Source organism: Maylandia zebra, linkage group LG1 (genome assembly GCF_041146795.1).
Source record: "Maylandia zebra isolate NMK-2024a linkage group LG1, Mzebra_GT3a, whole genome shotgun sequence".
Taxonomy (NCBI): Eukaryota; Metazoa; Chordata; class Actinopteri; order Cichliformes; family Cichlidae; genus Maylandia; species Maylandia zebra.
Window position 1 is genome coordinate 26618529 of NC_135167.1, and position 17373 is coordinate 26635901.

At 40.1% G+C, this 17373-nt stretch overlaps 1 long non-coding RNA gene across 9 annotated transcripts in view; it reads left to right on the forward strand.

Moving 5' to 3' along the window:
* The window catches only part of LOC101465707 (uncharacterized), an 83966-nt gene that overhangs the window by 49070 nt on the left and 17523 nt on the right, over positions 1-17373 (forward strand). For 5 of the 9 annotated variants that reach the window (XR_013098631.1, XR_013098632.1, XR_013098628.1 and 2 more), the window contains exons 2-4: positions 382-529; positions 1089-1390; positions 14829-14945. This is a non-coding gene — a long non-coding RNA (uncharacterized LOC101465707). Of the gene's footprint in view, positions 1-174; positions 242-381; positions 530-1088; positions 1391-11840; positions 11932-14828; positions 14946-17373 lie in introns of those variants that run through there. The other 4 variants (XR_013098633.1, XR_013098630.1, XR_013098635.1 and 1 more) reach the window with 4 other exon arrangements.

Sequence of the window (17373 nt, forward strand, 5' to 3'; positions counted from 1 at the left end):
TGCTCAAAGCCATCCATCTACTTGTCTTGTTTTGGAGCAAAAAAGAGCAGGCTGTGAATCAGAGCCTTCCTTAGACTCCATCATCCTCACAGCATTTTTAGGAAACAGAGATATCCATTACATCCTCTTTCTCACCCCCCCTTCTTCTTCCCCCTGCCCTCCTTCTCGTTCTATTTCCAGCTCAGTTTTGAACAGAAAGTTCGATTGATAAAGCGCAGAATCTATAAGCGCACGCACAGAGGTGAAGGGTTATTGAATATTCTGAAGACGAACTATTAAAAATGCATATTATCTCATTATTCCTGCTGCCAAATAACTCGAAACTGTATATGCCAGAAGATGGAAAATGGCTCTCCTTGTCTTCTTTTCTTGACCTGACAGAGGGCGCATGAAGAGGAGACAAGGGAGGGAGCAGAATGGTCTTTTAAAAACTGCTTCACTGCACTAATGTTCCTGAAACCTGAGCTCTTATTGGATCTGAAGGGCATTATAAGACAAGGCATCCTCCACCCTCTACCCCTGTTTAAAGGTGAGTGTATTACTGACTTCCTCACAGCAGCAGTTGGTGAGAACGCGCTGTTTATTGGTGATGTCACGTTATTTTCTTTTGTAAAAACAGCCACTGAGAGGGCTGGTGAAATAATGTTCAGAAAAGACATTTGTCAGCACTTACCCTCCCCCTGCGCCTCACTCTTAGCACACACACACACACATTCACATACTCTCTCTCACATGTGCACATACACACACATACACACACACCAGGAGGCCTTATTAATTATTTGTAGCCACTTGACTTCATATTGTGCTTCCAGTGGCTTGGTCAAAGATTATAATTACCACTTCCCTGTTTGTATCATTTTCCATCTCCTGTGCTTTTAGTGCAGTATTACTTCTCTTGTCCCCCTCTCTCTCCCTCTCTTCCTCCCTCTCTCCCCGTATACACAAGACCAAAAGTGCAGGCACATCATTTATTGATAAGACAAAAAGAATGTAATGAAATTATCAATGTTCTTGAATTAATTATGAACATGATTAAGAAAGCTAAAATCTCAGGAGCCAGTCTCTCATTACCCATTCACTCTTAGGGATTGCTTTCATTCAGGGAAGGAGAGGCGAAAAAGCCTTCCAGCAGAGCCCACTCCAGCTCAGCTCTTCTCCCCGTGTGCCTGTCCCCTTGTCTCTGCTTGCCAGGCCAGTTGACCAACCCTCCAACAAACCAGCCACCGGCCCGCCTGGACGGCTCGCTCGCGCCCAGGCTTGTTACTGTGAGGTAGTCAGACGCAGCTAGCTGCCTCGTGGCCTCTGACATTTGCGTGGAAAAAAAAAAAAACGAGGATGTGCTCAACTTTCCTCTCCTACACCTGCGATCGCGCTCTGGGGTCTCAAGGTAAGTGAAACTTTTGTCATTAGACTTAAACGGTTTAAGTTATCAGTTGTAGCTGTGTTTTCCACACATGTCTATGTGTCTGTTAACTGCTACAAGAAATAACTTTCACTATATCATATCAGTGAGAGTGAGTGCTTTCTTCATCTTATTTTACAGGGAAAATTAGAACAACATAACTATATTGCTAACTAAGAAAATACATTATGCATTACTTTCAGCAGACTTTCAGCAGCTTGACTAGAAAAACAGAATTTGTGGTAAATCATCACCTGTGTAAGACAATAGTAAAATAGACATTATAATGCATATTGGATATTACAAGTTAAATTAAGAATCTTTTACTTCAGTCCGTTCATTTGATTCTGTTTGATTTTGTCACACCAGTGTTACAGTGGCAGTCTGTAATGCCTTCTGCAGTGATTTAATTTAAGAGCTGTCTATTTCCACCGTGCAGTTTATGGTTGATATGAAGTGAACTGCTCTACCTCTATCACAAAACTATGCGCCCGAATAAATATGACATCCTGGTGACTAAAACAAAATGTAGTACATGTAATTTTTACCTTTTAAATAATCAATTGTATTTGCAATGATGCATTTGTGATTATGTTTGTAGAGCATGCCCACTTTGTATCAATGAGTGTAATTTCTCATGATGTTTAACTCATTTCAGCAGCTATTTATCCATTTATATTCAGTGAGAGCAACAGAAATGCTCAGCGAGAGCTACGTATATTTGGTTCACTCGAGCTTTCTTTTGCTCTGTCACACGGGACAGTATATGGGGCAATACTCCCCAAAGTATTGGGAGTTTCAAACAAAGTCTCTCTTTTCTGTCTTTCTAGCTTTCACTACATGTGCACACTCTTACACACTCTCAACTACAACCCTGCAAACACACACACACACGCTTAACCATACTGTAGATATAGAAATATAAACCTAAGCCTTTTTTTTTCTACTCACACCACAGTCCAAATAGAAATCAGACAAACCTACATATGGAAACACCACAGTATATTCACACTAATGTGCACACAGCTTATTCATCTCACAATGATTCGTGTTATTTTATGACACTCTGAAGTTAACCATTAAGTGATAACCAATTTAAGGTGAAATACAAGAGATATTCAGGCTTATACTTTTTACTGACAGCGAGAGCTTTGTGGGAAATTTTAAAAAAAATCCTAAAGTGAGATATGTGGAGCATTCCTTTTTTCTTTCTCAAGAATTAATATTATTCTTGACTTCTCTGTCAGAATTTAAAAAAATAAAAGACCCACTTGAAGGAAACAAAAACAAGAGAGAAAAGGAGAGACATCTTAGGGGTTAATGGCATTCCTCCTGTCCTAGCGATTGATCCAAGTATTGGATCGCCCATAAAGCTGCAGTTACTGGATATTACCCGCTATCGGCCTGCAGTGATGGCCTGGATAAGAAGTGCTTACCAAAGAGGATGCTCCTTCAGGGCAGATACAGTTTCCCAGCCCTCTGGGAACAACAACCACATGCCTGCTGCTTGCTCAGGAACTTTCTTCCTCATTGAGTAAATCCAGGGCTCTTATCAAGTTACTGGCCTAGTGAACTGCTCAAAAAATGTTTAAACCTCCTTAAATTTTTGAGCTGTGTTGGGAAAGAGCAGTAATCAAAAGGCACCTGTGTTTCATAGATAAGGGTGTTGATTGTTTGGTTTGGTTTTTATGTCGGATGAAATGGGGGTTATCGCAGATTCAGATCTGAGCAGAATGCACTTTTGCTGATTTTTACTGGGTTCACTTGCAAAGTTGCTGAGGAACCCATTACAGAACTGTATGTACTTAAAAGAAGTTTACTTTGTTTCCACCAGACATCGTTAACCTCGTCTTTAGTAATTACTGCAGTTGGTTTAGGGAAAAAAACCCTAAAATGGGCTTCAAGAAACTAGTCCTGTCTGTTGTAGTCTTCCTCGAGACTTGTATTGTGAATAGCCGATTCCAAGTCTGTGCCAAGGTGGGCAGCACTACCCATGAGCATCTGCTGTATGTCTCTCTGTGGTATTACCCATGAAGCACCTGGCTCACACCACACACAAGCAACCAGAGCCCAGATGGCAGCTAAGCAGGCTAATTATTTCAACACAAAACTCCACTGTCCCACACCGGCACTGTGGAGCCGCTTTGGCATTCTGCATCTCTGTCTCTAGATCTGCTGAAGAGGATGTCTGCCATGGAACTATAAAGGCGTCAAGTGGGTAATAATAGTCATAGACAGGCCCCCACACAGTGCTTGGCATCCAGATGTAAGGTTGGTCATAAGTGGTCTCCTTTAGAGGAACAGAGGCATTTGGCAACGTTTGATAGTGCATTGTTTTCGCCCTCATTGTTCATTGATGCAAATTCATGCTCATAATATTCCAGAGTTGATAACAGCATAAGTTTTTTTCAGTCTTTTTTTTTTTTTTTTTTTAAATCCACTCATAAATATAAGCACCTGGAAAATGCTGACTCGGATTCTTAACAGTATTCGATCGCAGTGGAAGCAACAGTAGCCAATTGTTTCCCCTCAAAAACATGAGCACAATAAGAATCTCTATTGTTTTGTGTATTTTCTTTTCATCCACGAAATAACTGTGACATCTCCTTCAGCCTCCCTGTTCATTCATTTATTTACGGTTATCCACTGTGTCCCCTGGTGGCCATAGAGAGGTGCTGTGACGTCTTCAGATGCCGACACCGACCCAAAATCATTCACTTACCTCCTCTGTAATGTTGCTGTATCATCGAGGACACACTGTGTCCTTGTTTCAATTACAGCAGCACTCCCAGCGCATGCACTACATCCTGTTTGTGTATGGCATGACAGGCTTAGCGCTGTCAATTCAATTTTCAAGAATCCACTGACACTTACAAGCTCTAAACTACTGCAGGTGTAGTGCACTGCAGGCTTTAACCAAATTACAGCTGGTCTGGTAATCAAGCTGTGTCAGTGTCTTTATCTAACATCAGAGGCTGCAGTTTCACTCTACATCCTCTCAGAGGTTGATGAAGTGTTGCCATTAGTGCGCATCTCCTGCCTCTTCAGCCACATCAGAGGAAGAATAGGTTGTGCTAGATAAAGCTGTCACTTAGAACAAGGTGCAGCGGCCACAGTGATAACCTACTGACTCCATCATTACAAACTCCACTAGTGGGAGGACGGCCAGTATCTTTATCTACTGGTTCTTGTTGGAGAACTATATTGCTGCCTGTAGCCATTGTGTTTTGTATTTTATAGACATGAAAAATATGGATTGACATGCAAAATAAGTAAATCAGGAGAGCGGTTAAGCTACTAGGCATCCACCACATGCTTCTCATCTCACATTATTTATTGGAAACATTAGAATTTCCTGCAAACTCTGTGCTGTGTGCTTTTTCTTATGTTTTGCAGTGTTTGAGAACTGAAATATTTATAAATGTCCAGCACAATAAAATATTTCACTATCTTCTTTAATGGCTAATACGATGTAGATATCTGGAGTTGGTTGTCAGAGAAGTCAGAACATTTACATTCAAATAAATACATTTATTGTTATGTCCAGCCACTAATTACAGTTTTTTACGTGGAAAGGAAATTGCTAAACTATTTTGTAGACTCAAACTCAGAGGCAAATTAGCTGAAGTAAAGCAATAAAGACTCTAATTTGTCCCAGTACAGTTCTATCTCATCCTTTCACCCCCCCCCCCCTCCTCTTTCCCTCTCCCTAAAGTGTATCCCATCTGCTTTGGGGACCTCTCGCCAGCATGCGAGAGCAGGATAAGCACACCATTTCCCTGTCAATACTTTGCTATTAGCCTCTGCAGATCCATATATCACTGAGCTGTAGGGTATGAGCTGGTGTAGGTTGTGTTCTTCTTATCTGAATGGCCAAGGCTGGGGTTCTCCTCTCTGCCCTGCACTTTGATTTATCCAGTCAGTAGGTTAATGAGAGATAGACGTTGGCCCTTTACTCTTACCCTGGGTGGTGGAGGGGCATGTACATGTAGACCAGTAGGATAGAGTAAGAAAGGCACCACATAATGTATTGTAAGAGAGTTTTCAATAGCAATTGAACAGTGGCAAGAAAATGTATGTTAATCCTTGGAAATAGCTAGTTTTCTAATTGAACTTTTATTCATATTAGACCAGTTTTACTTTAATCTTAATAGCACACAAAAGCAAACATCATGTGTATCACTTAAAACGCTCATTGAAAAATTAAGTAAATTGCAAGAATCTGTGACTCAGATGTGTATTTTCCTTATAGCTCTATCTCATTTCTGCCATATTTAAAAGTTATTCTTTGCCGTTAGCCTGTACTGCGTCTTTATCTTTAGTTTTAGTCTCACTGAGCATTCTGATGTTTAATTCATTTGGACTTGTTCAAGTCCAAGATCCAAACTTTTAACCTTTTTTTTTTATTTAACAAAAGACTAAGTCAAGAGAAAAATAAATGCTTAAACGATTCAGCTGTTTTGTTTATTTGTTTGCTTTTTGTTTTGTTTTTTATGTACCATTTGTATTAACAGTTGGTTGGCTGGTTTGTTTGTTTGTTCATTCATTGGTTGATTGGTTTGTTGGGGGTTTTGTGTCATTGGTCCAGTTGTTTGTTCATTCGTTCATTCGTTTGTCTGAATGGTCTAAAGTGGAGTTTGGTGAATAGCTAAGTGTACAAGTCAACTATGATATTTGTGCTAACAACCATGATGGTACCTGCTCACTTTAAATGCTGAAAAGAGTTAATGCAAACTATATCTATAAAATGTAATAACTATATATGTTGTTTCGACAGCAGATATTGGGGCTGACAAGAGTGTGATCTATGGTGTAATTACAAGCCACCTGCAGAGAAAGGAAAATTATGGGTCTCATGACAACACCGTCTGTGGCAGCTTACACCTTAACTTAAACGCTATATTTATTCATATTCATGGACAAGATGAGTATGATAAGTAGTGCTAACCCTAAAATGAGATATGTTGCCTTTCAACACTTCCCTAGATATGTGAGTTGCATTGCCTGTTACATCAGTGAGTTTATGACCTGCAGATATTTGGCCTCAATCCAGTAAGAAACTGCCTAATGAGCAAGCTGTGTCAGTGTCTCTTACAGCTCCCTCTCAGCAGTCTGCCTGTACAGTTTGTAGTGTGTGTGTGTGTGTGTGTGTGTGTGTGTGTGTGTGTGTGTGTGTGTGTGTGTGTGTGTGTGTGTGTGTGTGTGTGTGTGTGTGTTTAAAAACAAGTGAAATTCTCTATGTTGAAGGCATTTAGCTGTGGGATAGAGGAGGAACTCAGGAACACACACACACACAAGCACAACAGGGGAAGACAAACCACTGCCAGATAAATGTCCTACTTAACTATTACAGAACATTTGAACAAGAAGACAGAACCCACCCACCCCACCCCAACACACACACACACACACCTTACATGAAAATATTCAGCATATGGTTGTATGCTTCTAGCTTGTTTCCCAAGGCCAGTTTCCCAGCTGGCTCCCTGAGAGAACAGAAAAAAGAGGGGGAGAGAAACAAGGGCTCAAAAAATACAGGACAAGTGAAAGAAAAAGGAAAGAAGGAGATGTACAAAAATAAGAAGAGCAAGAATGAAAAATGCGGGGGAAATGAGAAAAAGTAGCTGAAGCACTTGCATGTGCCTCCCATCCCTACTCAGCCTCTGACAGATGTATCACAGGTTCAGACTGTTAAGTACCTGATAATTGGTTTGCCTGTGAGGCATTAGTCATTACAGTTCTGTAGCAACTAACAAGGCCCTATAGGGGATGACAGCTTTTCTCTGTGATTTATACAAGGTCTGAGAAAAGTGGTCCTACACCCTCCCAGACCTTTTTTTTAAACAGCATCAGAAGATCCCGAAAGAACTTCTAGTGTAAGAACTGTAAGTGACTGGCAGCATATTGTTGCACGTCAACTGCCAATATTGATCCTGTGAAACAGCAGTTTACTCCAAAAGCTGTGGGTTATAAAATGTGGCTCAAACTGCATTTGCACACATTTTGAAGGCCTGGACGTGCTGTATTATTCCTACTCGTCAGTGGATTGATTTGAAATGAATCGTTCTAGTTCAGGTCTTTGTAATGACCAATCCACAGGTATCTTAGTCACAGTTTGTTTAGAGTGGCACACAGGAGACAAGTGTAATATAGGTATGCTCAGTAATGCTGTTGACATCAAACACGTCTCATTAATAAATCAGGGAATCGTTTCAAGTCTGTCTCGCTGTTCTCGACTGTCAGCTTCAGACTTTGATAAGACCAGAGTAAGTACCGCGTTTAGTTTGAAGTTGTTCACATAAGCGGTGATCTTTTCGGTTTTCGCTGTTGCTAGGCGCCAGGCAGTTTTGTGACCTCATAGGCGATGTCACCAATCTCCACGTTGCCTAGCAATCCGTGTAGAGCATCATTATCTGTGATCTCACAGTTCAGATAAGAGTCAGCAGTTCAGATAGCATAGTTTATAAGTAAGCCTCTAAAAGTAAAGAGCACTAGATGTGATGTCAGATCACACCAGAGTTTAACTGCTAACAGTGACATCTGCCTTTGCTCGTGCTAACTTGCCTTTAGTAACAAGTAGTGCGCTAAGATTTAAAGCATAGAAACACATATAATAGTGCAAGGGAAATCATTTCATACCAACAGAATTGATTGTTATTGTCTGTCTGGGAGAGAAAGATTTTTAGGCAGTTTAACATAAAAGACTAGAAACAATTGTAGGAATCACATTATTACAATAGGAAATAGTCTTCTTAGATCAAGGAAACTAAATTAAAAACCTTCATCTCACCCCTGACATCTAAAAAGCCCATAAGAAATCTAATAAATACATTTTCTTTACTATTTTGTTTTAAACCAATATTCCTTTTTGCCATCACTGTTCTAGATAAGAAGAATGACAATGTTGTATAAAAATATTTTTAAAAAAGACTTTTCTCTGATGAAAGTATCTGATATATATTTTGTGACTTTGTAAAAGCATTCTACACAACATTTCACAAGATAGATGTTATTACTTTCTTACAGCCTATGATATATGTTCCTGTTGTAATTTGTAACAGCTGGCGGCTTCAAGAAACCCTTCCTGGACTGATTCTCATGATCGAATGGCCCAGTGCACGTCTTCATTATTATCACGGTTGTGCTGCATTGCACTTTAACGAGCAATAACAATAATAATAGCAAAGCCACCTTGCAATCTGTCTTGAAAGGGTTAACATGACTCGCACGTGCCGCCGCCTCAACATCCATCATGGTTCTATGTAACCAAATCATAGCTTCAATCACAAGGAAGATTAGATAGTAGTCTATTAATCTCCCATATTAGGAAAGATCCATTTGTGAAAGCAAACGGCCCAGAGAGGCCATCCTTTCACTTGTTGTCTCTAAATCTGATTAGCAAGTATAACGACATGTTGCTGAGGGTCACAGGAGATATAGATTGGTCCTGCCTGCATCTTACTGGCTTGTGTGTTGGAAGAATGAACCATTCCTGTTGTAGACAGCATTGTATAATGGTGGTGTTTTGGAGGGGGGGGTCATTTTGAGCAGTGTAGTATGTTTTTGGTGAATCATTTTCAATAGGTTTGTCAGTCTTTCTAAACTCTCAGATACTTTGAAATAAAATGCAAATATTTGTTCACGTCTTGGTACTTCCTGAGAGAAGACTAAGAGAGAAGACGTGTTTGATTAATAAACAAACAGCGCATATTTCCAGCATTGTCTGGACAGACTGGCTTTCCAGCTGGAGGCCTAAATAAAAGAGCAGAAGTCTGGCGTGTGAATCTGTGCTTCGACGATAAATACTTCTGTCCTTTCACAAACACCTGCTACAGTGTGAGAGCTGTGGTACAGCAGCGCAAGAAGTCACTTGTTTAATTAGAGGCGTGGAGCAATACCAAAGCATACTTTACTAAGTATAAAACATTTCAAGACCACAGAAGTCCATAAAGTACACTTCATTTTCAAAGTTAAATTGTCATATCGACTTCATAATAGTGCTACAGTAGAGCTCCTGAGGAGACATAGATCGCTGTATGTTTGATCTATGACCCTTTCAGAGGTCATAGTGTTAGTAATAACCACAATGAGGAACATGTAATGATGTCATTGGTCTTTATTTAGCCTGCTTCCCTCTGCACACACTGGAAGAGGGCTAGCAGAGTCTGTGTCTGTCAGGTATCTGGTTTCTCCTACTGTCTTGGCTGGGACGAGGAGGAGGAGGAGGAAGAAGAGGAGGAATATCCGGTTACAGCGGGGAGCAGTGAGCATGGGGACAGATCTGTTTACTTGGGGAAGTTAATTGATTGGGTGGAAAGGTGGTGAGGGGAGAGAGGAGGAAAAGTAGTTGAAGGGGCAAGGATTAGGACGATATTGATCATGTGACCGCTCCTACCATAACCTCCAATATGCTTGTGTGCTTTTTATTGCACTGTAATGTCAAATGAGATTGTTTCTTGTAAAAACAGGACAGAAAAACAACATGTGCTCAATGAGGAGGGCAAGGCAAGACAGTGGATCGTTGATGTGAGGATCACTCATTAAAAGATCAATTTTTATTTTTTTCATTAATACTTTGGCCTAAACAAAGGGTATGTCACAGAAAATATCCATGTATACCAACTCAACAGCTCAGTAATATCTATATTTAAAATCATTAATAACACACACAAATATCTGAGATAAAGGCAGAGAGCTTGTGTATTACCTTGGAGCATGTAATAGTTTTATTGTATGCAAGCTGCTTGAGCTGCAGTTAGTGTAACGTATATTAGCTTTCTTATTAGCTTTATTAGTGTTTGTTTTGAAAATCAGTCTTTATTACTCTTAGGAAATGTTTTTGTTGTCTTTTATGAACGTGGAGCACTAGGCAGAGTGCTAAGAAGACAAACAAATATAAGCACGGTCATGCGCATTGTGTCCGTCAGGGGAAATAGAGAATGAGATGGTGAACTGCTGCCTGCATGCCATCCACTTTGTACTGGATAGACCACATTAATTATTTAACAGCAAGGCTGCTAGCTATTATTACAGAAAAACAGTGGACTGCATCTGGACCCTTTCCTGACGTTTCTATGTCAAATACACACCTTGCCCTTGTGGGCACACCAAACCGCTGTGGAGCATGCATCTTAAAACAAGGGCATGTACGAGGCATGGTGCAAAACTCGCTGTCTGCTTTGTTAACAGTTTAATAACATGAGGTGCAGTATGTCTGAATGAGACAGTAAAAGTGAAGCACTTTGTGGTGTGAGTGCCCCACCGCTACAGAAATATGCATGCCTCTGTGCAGGTTGCTTACCTGTGTTTTTGCATGTCTAAGTATGAGTGAGCCAGACAGGTGTACAACAAACGCCTGTTTAAAAGAAGCAGGAAAGCTGATGGGGGGGGGGCAGCTGCACGGATTTGTTTGCCATGACTGTACAGGCTCCTTACCGTCAGTCCGTCCTGCCTAGATGGGCATTTCTGTTATTCACTCAGAGGTTATGGTTTTAGATTGAGGGCAAAGCTTTCCAGCCTCTGGACTGTTTTGAAGGAATCCATTGTCAATAGAGATGCAGTGGGGCTAGGATTGTTTGCAGAGTTAATAGTAGTTTGATGATGTCTTTCTCAGTGACCTGAAGAGAAATTGACCCCTGTTGTGTGAGTATTTCTAAAATGTCACCCGCACAATTATGGTTGGAGTGTCCCTGGGCTGTTGTATGTAGGGCTTGTTTTATCTGAGACTGAGTCGTCCTCACAAAAATACACACACACACACACACACACACACACACACACACACACAAGTACTGCTGCAGTTTAATTTGCTGACCCATACCTCTACATCTTCTGAAAACGTGTTCCTTGAATGTCAGTAGAAATTAGTTTCCCCGTGGTGAGGATGAAATAATTTATTCATCATCAGTGACTTAAAGTGTTTCAACACGAACCTTTTACAGATACAGTACGTATTGGTTCTTTTTAACCACAGCAAAGTGGGATATTTTCAGTTGTAGAGTTGTATGGATACATTCGTTCATTGTACAAAAAAAAAATTAAAAGGTCTCGGTTGCATTTACACATGCAGACACAAAAAAGGAAGAGATGATGTAGATATCGACAGAGGTGTCCATGACAGGGTAGAATTGCATTCATCAGTCGCTGTTGTTACTCCCGCTCGTATGTCTTGGAAGCAGCTCGTTTAAAACCTTTTTTGCTGACTTGTAAAGTTAAACTAATTTAATCCTCATGTTGTTGTTAATTAATACAGCCAGGGAAGAAAGACGAAAAAATAAAACAGAGGTTAAGGAAAAGAGAAAGAAGGGGGACAGAGGGAAGAAAGCAAATCCTCTAGAGAGATGTATAATTCATGCTCACGACTGTGGGAGAGATTTTGTATGTGTGTGCGTGTGTGTGTGGTTCCTTCTGTTCTGAACAGTGTTTTATACTGTAGGGTGATCACTGTGTATTTGCTCAATCTCTGTCCCCGTGTCTTTGGGGTTTGGATAACCAGCACACTGAACTGAGCGCAGGCCGAGACCTGAGTAAGTCACGGTTTCTCTCTTTCTGCATCTTGATTTAAACTGTGACTTCCACTGTGTGCATGCAGTGTTCACTCTAATAGGCAGGGTTAGCAGTGATTCTACGCACCCATCATTTTTCAGTTTTTATTAGGTATGTTAGAGCTATCTTTTTTTTTTAATTTCCTGGAAAATTATTTATGAGAGGCAATAATAGTGAATCATCGTGCATGAACACTTTTGGGAATTAGCATGCATGCAATTTTTTTCTTTTATTGGTTAACTCAGTATTATTATTATTATTATTATTATTATTATCATTATCATTATCATTATTATTATTATTATATGTACTTATACTGTTACTTTATTCTGACATCACAGGTTTTAGATGTTACTGTTTAAATTTCCTTTGAGTAAATTTAAAGTAACTTGCACATTAGGACTTACTGTTAGCCTCCAGCTCAAGGTAGGAACAAACGTCACTCTCTTATTTAAAAGGGGGAGATTAGTTTGATTACACAGGAATGAAGACACACCTAAGTAACTGTGGACATTGAACCTTTGGGTTGTGTTCAGAGACGTGTGATCTTTCTTTCAAGGTTTTTCCGCCAGCTGCTTTGTGTGATCAGTAGCTAAATGAGTGAAAGCTAAGCTCCAAAGAAACTGACGGAATTAACTTTCTTAAGTTTGGATGTAGCGGCTGTTACGATGTCGAGAACAAACTTTAGGGCGCGGCTGCAGTCTTCACCTCATCATAAATTATAAAAGTAGAGGATTCCCATGCGTGTGAAATGACTTTGTTCACAGTTTGTGTCACATCAGTGCATGTTCAACTAGGCAAAACAAAAGCTTTTCAATATTTTAGTGCACAGGGACCGACAGAGTGAAGAGAGACATTATTGTACTGCTGTTCCTGCCTGTCTCGTCCTTTCCTATCTAGTGTCCTGTCCTCTCCCATCCTCTGAAGTACTCTCCTCTTCTCTAAGATTACAGCACCCCCTCTCCATGTCAGACTAACTTTTGCACAGCAAGTATTGACTCACATCCATCCCTCTTCCTCATTTATCATTGCTCTCCATCTGCCCTATGTCATAGGCACCATAAGCTTCAGTACAGCCTTTTTTTTCTTGCGCAGTCAACTGAGTTTGAAGTGTGTTAATCAAATTTCCTACAGGTACATCAAGATTTTGGGTCTCAGAGGTCCAGTAAAAATGCAGAACTGTAAAAATGATCAACAGGGGAGGGGCTATTGAACAGATGTGGAAACAGAGATTCTGAGAGTAGATTACAGAATAATAGAACAGCTTCCCTTCACATTTATTTATATTTCATTCGTATTTGCAGTTAAACGAGTGGACTTTCCATCAGATCGCGAAAGTATTTTTTGGTGTACTTTCACTGAGTCCATCGGGGGAAGGTTTCTACATCTCCCTACGATCCACTTTGTGTGCTTGTCCAAGGATTTGTCTGATTAGGCGCTGCCTAATTAGGTCTGACTAGGCAAGCTTTTTAGTCACATGCCATCACGCATGAGATATGGTTAAAAGATAGATGGGCAGGACATTAACTGTCAACATGGAGGAACACTGCTGGTGGGACTTTCACTTCTTGGTAGTAGTGAACTCCACCCTGCTTGTCCTGATGGGAGAAAACATTGAAACAATATTTAATTGTTTGTTTTTTGCAAAAGAGTGCAGTTGATCCTTTTGTTTTAGCAATGTCACACCTAGGATGACAAACTGAGATTCCTTTAAATGCCTCAAAAGGCCAAGTGGGCGTCATCTTTTGATTGTGGTTTACATTTTTCTGTGTATTACTGGTTAAATATATTTAAATGACACAGTACTAGGCAAGCGTTAAGCAAACTCCTCATTTATTTATGTATTTTTTATTTAATTCAACAACATAATTTTTAGGATATATCTACAGAAGCATCTTTATCAAAATGTACCATGAAGCAAGTCGTCACAGGTGCAAAGGAGCAAAGACGGGTTCATCAGTTCTTATGAATTAGATCTTCCCACTGGTTGAATCTTTTCCCCCGCTGATGCAGCAACACTGCACAAAGCTGGAAAAGCAGCTAAAGCAGAGACACAGATAAGTGACAAAACAGCCGAGCGCTCAGATATTAATCGAGACATTTTAACTTTGTCATGAGAACATTTGCAAGCTGCAAGGCGCTCTGCTGATGTTTAGCCTGAGGCTGTGACAGACAGGAGGGGATGTTATGCTATCACAGCGTTTGATCACCGGCATCACGGGAACACAGGTATCAGAGAGAGACTCGTATCTCTCACAGCTGTACAGATTCTGTCGTGGTGCTTGTTTAGATATTGGTGTAAATGGGATGAGGAAGATTTAACTTTGAAGATATGAGATTAATTATTTTTTCTTCCCCCTTCTGATCTCTTTCAAAAGCTGTGCACTGTGAGTCTGAGCATTTTTTTTTTTTTTGGCTTTTTTTTGCTTTTTTTTAGTGAAATAAATGGTAGAGGCAAATAAATTTGCATGACTCAACAGAAAAAATATTTTCCAGAGCTCTGTGTGTTAATAGGCTTCACAGTACAATTACTTGGCCTGTACATAATGGAAGTGCAATCAATGTATGGATCCTGCCCCCTACTGTCAATGATGGAAATGGCATCTATAATCAATTAGTGGTGACTCAATGTTAGAGGGCTGCAGGCTAACAGCGATTAACAAAAACTTTCCTTTTTGGTGGGGGAGATTTGTTGTCCATTGCCGCCAATTATCTCACATGTTACAACACACTGGGGTTTGCTTTCGATATTTTGTTGCTGGTTTATTTTCAGCATGTCTGCTTCATTGTTTCAAGGAGCACAAAGCACAGATCATTTTCTTCAGTTGTAGTATTTTTATTATCAGCTCCTCATTGTTATTTCCTCTTTCTCTCATAGAAACCCCCCCACCCTGGAACCAGTCCAGGCCTCATGTTATATGCAGGGAACACAGCAACCTCTTCTGGCCAAAAGTGAACGCAGCAGAGAGTCTGTGCTGAAGCCAGAATATAACAAGTGAGTAACACCTATTATCACTGTTGACAGCGGTACTTGACAAAACTAGGTTTGCAGAAATTATGACGCCTCGGGAAATGAAGTGGCATTTTATTGTCAGTGCCACATTGTTGCCAAACAGTTAAGAGTTTGAAATGGAGCCACTGACTCTAACTGACATCTCATAGGAAATGTTAAAACCCCAGATGCCTGGTATCACATCTCAACAGATAACTGACTAGTAATTTGACTTGAGAAAAATCATATTATTGCCTGGGGAAGCATTAAAAAGTATTCCATGATCAATGTATCTGATTAGTTTGCTTTGACGGTACACTGGTGAGCTAATCAGGCCAAAGGGATCAATAGAGCACTTGACACTCTGTCTTTCATTCCTTCTGTCTTTGGATAACTACAATGTAAATGACTGGGTACTAAAGGAAACCCTACTGGGACGAATACTAAACTCTGCCTGTGCTGCATTGTGCACAGGGGAATCTCTGCAGACACTTAGCCGGTTCTTAATCAGTAGCGCGCAAAAAGTAGGTCCCTATTACACAGCCCTCTCTGAGTCTCTTATCATCATATTTGTCAGAGCTGCTTTATTCATTTCCAGATCAGTTTCCTCATACTGTAAACTTTTCAGCCTTCATAGCAAATCCTTGAGGTGCAATCCTTATTGTTCCTGATTGGCTCTGAACCTCTTTTTTCCCTCCTTTTCAGGCTCTGTGTTCCCATTTCTTTCTCTGTGTCAGGCACTGAGAGCTACAAGGATACCAGATGCCGTCCCAGCCTATTTGTCTTATCCGTTTTCACAGACAAACTAATTGCTATACAAAAGGTGCTGGCGTGTCCTGTCGAGGACCCTTGTAAATGCTTTACATCCACCACTCCATTCTGCCTGCCAGTAAACTGGCTAATTATAAAAGGATCACAAAAGAGTGTGATTAGGGATACAGAAGAGGGGGAGGAGGTGCGGTCCCACACCAGTGTAAATGGAGCACCTGAAACTGTTAGCTTAACATTAATGAAAACTCATTTTTGAAGCTGCCCAAATAGAAACTTAAGAGGAGAAAATAAACGTTTTATTATTGTTGGAACATTAATGTTTAGAGGTTCTAGTGCCACCTGTTAATATAAGACACACACACACACACAGGTAGAGCAGATCCTTGTTTTTTTATTTCAAACACAGTGTAATAAATTATTTTAACTTAGTTTTTTTTAATGATTTTTCCATCAGTTGAATAAAAAATTCTCAATAAAATGTCTTCAAATTCTTTGATTTTTTCAGCAACTATTAAAAAAATATATACTGCACTAAGCAGATCTTATTATACTAAAAGCTGAAATATAGATGTACTCCATAACAAGTAAAAGTACTCATGATACAAAAAATGTGTGTTACAGTATATAAAGTGTGTCTATATATATATATATATATATATATATATAGGTTTAACTAATGCATTAATGTGTAAGCAGTGATTTGCTGTTGTTTGTTGTTGGATCTTCTTTTATCCTGTTTCAGGTTTTATGAAGTGATGTTAAGTTTTTCTTGAAAAATTAACAATTAAAGAAATATGTGCATAAGAAATTTTGCATTTACAAAGCACTATCGGACAATCTTGTTGGCTCTTAATGTGCTTTTTTAAGCCCCCCCCCCCCCCCCCCCCCCCCCCCCCCCAGAAAAAAATAAAAAAAATAAACAAAAAAAACAGCTGTGCACATAATATGCAGGAGCATTGAAGGCAGTCCAGTAAAATAACACTACTAACGTTGGCAAACAGATTGAAGAAGGATGTTGGGACTCACATGTAAAGTTCAGTGAATGTCTCGCATAGCTGTGCTGATCATGTTAGCATCATCTGTCCACAGACAAAGAGAAATTAACAAGAGCCTAAGCATTCTGCTCAAAACTGCCTTTGTGTTAGTTCCAGCGACTGTAGGTGCCTCCCAGATCCTGCTAAGCCTTTAAGAGACGCAAAGGCAGAGTCTCGTGGCAAAAACAATGCAGATACATTGTCGCTGCTGGTAATAAAAACCTCTCTATTTGCCAAATGTCAACAGAGCTATGGACAAGCATCAGAAAGATAGTATTTCTTTCTGGGCTATTTCGTTTCATGTTGTGTTGCTGTAGAAATAAAAACATTTTTTCTAATCTGTGGTCATATAAATGCTTTGTCCTGCCTCCAGATTTGTGAAAATGTATCGAATCATCTGATGTGTTCAAGCATGTGTTTCTGTGTGTGTGTGTCCGTGTGAGCCTGTCTGTGTACAGACCGAGAAAACAGAGAGCCCTTGACTCCCCATCTTGACAAAGTTGGGTAATTAACGACAGAGCCTATTAAAGGGAGAATATTCAGCCAGTGATAAATGGCTTTAATAACAGGCCCATGTTCTCTCTAACAGAGATAGATCCTGCCGCCACAGTCTCCCTGCCCACCAG